This window comes from Pteropus vampyrus, unplaced genomic scaffold, assembly GCF_000151845.1.
Source record: "Pteropus vampyrus isolate Shadow unplaced genomic scaffold, Pvam_2.0 Scaffold17, whole genome shotgun sequence".
NCBI classification, from domain to species: domain Eukaryota; kingdom Metazoa; phylum Chordata; class Mammalia; order Chiroptera; family Pteropodidae; genus Pteropus; species Pteropus vampyrus.
In genome coordinates this window covers 13,056,547-13,061,283 of record NW_011888798.1, presented here as the reverse complement: position 1 = coordinate 13,061,283, position 4,737 = coordinate 13,056,547, and positions in this window count along the sequence as shown.

Below are 4,737 nucleotides of genomic sequence, written 5' to 3'. Positions count from 1 at the left end.
ATCTATTGTGTTTTTCAGACCACCCACTATTAAAAGAAAAGCTGCTAAAAGAAAAGTCATTCTGATGAATGACTTTGGGTCTTATAGACCCAAAGTCATTCATCAGAAAGTTAAATTACTGTGCATCCTGTAACTACAGTTCAAACCTTAAGGCAGGTTGCCTAAGCCTGCCTCCTGGTCATAACTATGAAATGCAAAAAAAGTCTTTCCAGTCCCCTTTCTGCAGCTCTCAACTCTGAGGTGTCATTATTGCCCTTTTTTGCCCTTTGCCACTGACAGGCTATCATGGAGAACCAGGTGGATTCCTGCCGTGGTATTCCTCCTGACCAAATTACCTGTCCTGGGCTCCTTTCTCTCAGATACTCAAAAGACAAAAGTATTTCAGGTTCTATATTTTTGTTTCTAGTGCATCAAATCTATTTTTTTTTTCTCTTTTCCCATCACCCTTTATTCGTTCTGTTTTTCCTGGATCTTGGAGGCCAATCAATATCTTACTTTGCTTTTGAGATAGTTGCTATTTGAATAAAGCAGTGTAGTAAAATGGACAGGTCATACGTTTTGGCTAACTAGGTACAAATCTGGTTTCTATGACTATTTAGCAGAGAATTGGTGCTAATCTGAACTGGTTTGATGCTTCCAAACTAGCATTTTATCAGGGCTTTCAAAGACTTATCCTAAATAATAAAATGGTGGGGATTATGAAAATTGGCAAAGATATAAATATTTTAATAACATGGAATCTTTGTTGTCATAATATTTTATCATGTGGGCAAATGTATATTATATTCACATAAAATATGAGCCTGATTCAGCAATTTTCTCCTGGTATTTGTTCAATATGGTAATTAAAAATCTTAGGGACTTGATCAGGGTTCTTCATGAATCCTTTAGTTTAGTCAATGGAGTCAACAAATATTGATTAAGTTCCTACTGTATGCCAGGCTTCTGTTAGCTTCCAAAAATTTAGCATTGACAAAGGCATAGTCTCTGCTTTCAGGATCTCTCTGTATTATTGAGAAACAGAATAATTTATGCCATGATAAAATCTAAAACAAAAGACCTCTGAAACATAGATGAGGGTGCTCTAATATTCTCAAAAGTTTGGCAGAAAGGAGAGAGGCCAGAAAACTCTTCCCAGAGAAGGTAATAAGAGATGAGCCATAAATTCTGAGTGGAAATAAATTGACCATTCAGAGAATATAGGATTGTATGAACACCAGCAGAAGTTTGAACTGGCAATGAAAAGTTCCACAGGGACAGAGTATTGTTACACATCAGGCTTCATTCAAAACAATGTATTCCGAATAATCAACACAGAAATTCATCTGGATGATAAATGTTCATTCTACAAAAGCAAGAGCTGCCATATCTCAAAACTCTCTCTACCTTGTTTTACTTACTTATAACTTCTACCGAATTACCTAAATTGATACATATTTTGGATTATTTTCAAACACAAAGAAAAATGTGTGTCTCATTGTCTTAGCATGGGACTCCCACAGAACCTGGCAATTTCCTATCCCTCCCCCCAAAAATATCTTTGCAAAAGATTATCGATCTATTATTTTATTGGGGAATGCAATCCCAAAGCAGCAAGAGGGAGGGGCAAAGAGTGTAAGAAGAAGCAAATATAACAGGATACGTTATTGAGCTGGACAGAATTTGTAAAAAGGTGTTTGCTCAGCCTTGAAGGATATCATCAGAGAGGCCACATGAAGTTGTTGAAAATCTTATGAGTCTACCCAGGAAGAATAAGGAAGGAAAATGTATCTACGTGTTCTAATATCCCTTGATATAGATTGCTCAGCGCTCCTTCCAAAGGGCGCTAACTTCCCTGCACTTCTGGGTTACACATACACGGGGGCTGGGCATATGCCCCGGCGTCTCATGTCTCAGCAGTAATGGAGGATCCCTAAGGTGGGAGGCAAGAGGTGAGAATGAAGAGAGCCACTGTTGGATTGTACCCCTTTGTGGCAGCAGAAACCTGACTTCAAGGCCATGGGAGGAGCCCAAGCACTTGGTGGAACTCTGTCCTCCCATTCAGAAAGCAGGGTTAGAGTGAAAATCTGAAGATAAACTCACCACGGTGGTTGGGCATTTCCTTAGAGCCCAGGGCACTCTGAGTATTAGTACTTTCCTTTCCCATGTACCACGGCTCCCACTTGTTGGTTGCCTGCATTTCTGAATCCTTGGTATTGCCTTGGTATTCCCCTCTCCTACATTTCAGTGGCTGAAGAAAACTCAACATTTCCTTTGTCGTTAAACCTTAGCTAGAATCTTACCCTCTATTCATGGACTAAAATTACAAAAATCTTTTGTGTGTGATTTTTTTTTTCATTTTCAACATAGAAATAATCTCATTTCCCTAACAAGGATATTGGGATTATTAAATGAGATATCTCTGAAGGACTTTATCTGACCCATAATTGGAGCAAAGAAGATATCACCCTAGTTTATGGTTCACCATTCACCCTGCTCATGGGCACTTTTATACATATGTCTGTGCATGATGAGAGAGTCTCCACAGTACTTCTGTTAGGAATTCTTTATAACAGTAAAACATGGTAAAAAAGTTTTGTACTGTCATTAACCTAGTGTCTCTCAGGTCAACATGCACCCTTCCATACTCCACTTGGAGATGCTGAGGCCGTGATTCAGTAAGTATATCTCTCCTGTCCTAGAAGTTTCCATGTCAGACTCTGCCAAAGGGTACTGAGAGGCCAGAAGGCTAGAGGATAAATAAGGAACTTGCTTCTTTCAGTTTTGCTGGCTGTTCCTGCAAACATCATTTCAACAACAGTCCTTGCCCGTGCAATGGCGATGGGTTCCCGTTCTACTTTTCCTTTGGGATTTCTCAAATCATTTCTCTTTGTTCATGCTACCAAAGGGCAGATAACATTGTGAAAAGAATGAAAGGTAAATAAGACTGTGTGCACCTGGGCACGTGTGCGTGCACACACAAGTTGGCTTTTGCTTCTTAACTAATAGAGAAACCACCAAAAGAATGGCTCTATCTACTTCACCCAACAACCTTTAATATACTGAATGCCCAAGATGCTTACATGTTATTTATCTCCCAGTTGCCAATTTATCAAATGTTTTTGAGATATCAGTTTATGGCCCCATCTTTTAATGGCCTATCACTGTTGACATTCAATACCAATACGTGAGGCCAAGTGGATTATTTTGGTATATTTTACAGAGAATAAAACTTCTCCTCCAGCTTCTTGTAAAAGAACATTCTCTGTCTTAGTTATCAAATTGTGATATGCCCAAATTTATTATTTTATAATAGCTTGAGGTTTCTGAGGAATTGGTTTTTCATGGGTGATATATCCTAAAATAATGGGCAGTGGGTAAGGAGAGGAATGAGATAACAAACACAGATTACGTGTTTTAAAATGCTTGCAAAAGGCTTCTGACAACTAGAGGTTTATTTACAGAGTTCAATATTTGCTCTTTTATGATATAAAAGAAAACTTTAATCAACTAGGGTGGCAAATGAAAAGGTAGATGAGTTGAAAGCAGTTGAATTCTTATGGGTACTCTTTGAAGAGCTCTAAATTAATGGACCTGGAACAAAGGATGATTCAATGCTTGTTCAAACACCAGCATCACACAGGCTCAGGTGACACACTATTGTTAGGGACATCTTTTATAGCAATAAAAATTTATAACAAAGATATGATTTCACTTATATGTGGAATCTACTGAACAAAATTAGTGAACAAACAAAATGGAAACAGAATTATAGATACAGAGAATAAACTGGTGATTGCCAGATGGAAGAGATGTTTGGGAGCTGAGTGAAAAAAATGAAAGTATTAAGAAGTATAAATTAGTAGTTACAAAATAGTCATGAGGATATGAAATACAGAATAGGGACTATAGTCAATAATATAATAACTATATGTTGCCAGGTGGGTACTAGACTCATCGGGGGGATCCCTTTGTAAATTATATAAATGTCTAACCACTATGCTGTAAACTTGAAACTAATATAAAATAATATTGAATGCCAACTCTAATTGAAAAATAATGATGAAAAAATTTATAAAAATGAAAAATAAATAAGACATGCGTAATAACTTATGAAGAATTTCATAAACATATTTTAAACATTTCTATAATTCCTACACAAAACTGAAAATTTATTTAATGAGATTAATTACTTGTTTCTCTCTCAAATTACCTGGCTACCTTTTGAACTAGAGACATAGGTTTTTATAAAGACCTACAAAATCTCACAAATGCTCTGGTAGGAGTCTTCACACAAAACTGATCATTTCACTACAAAACTAACTGTCTCCAGTAAGTCCGGTACCACCCACCTGTGATTTACATGAGAAGGCCCGAAGGAGAGGATTTCTTTTCATGGCCCAAACCCTGGGTCACTCTATCACTACTTCTAAGCCTTTTGATGTACATAAGATCCACTGTTTCCTAAAAATACTCATTATCCTTTGCCTTACTCTTGCAGAGAACCCTGGCCAAATGTCACCAATAAGCATACATTTAACCAAAAGTCATATTTGTTATTCCCTTTTAAGAATCTTCAGCATATTTTCATTCATTATCTTCACAGAATTAAGCATAATGTGTTCAGTAGCTATGTTGGAATTCCCTAATCTTGCTGGTAGGAATCTCTATACAGTACTAGACATTAATACCCTCCATTATTCAGTTATGGTTTGTTTCCACTCTAGAAAATGGCATGACTATCTTCCATCCACAGGG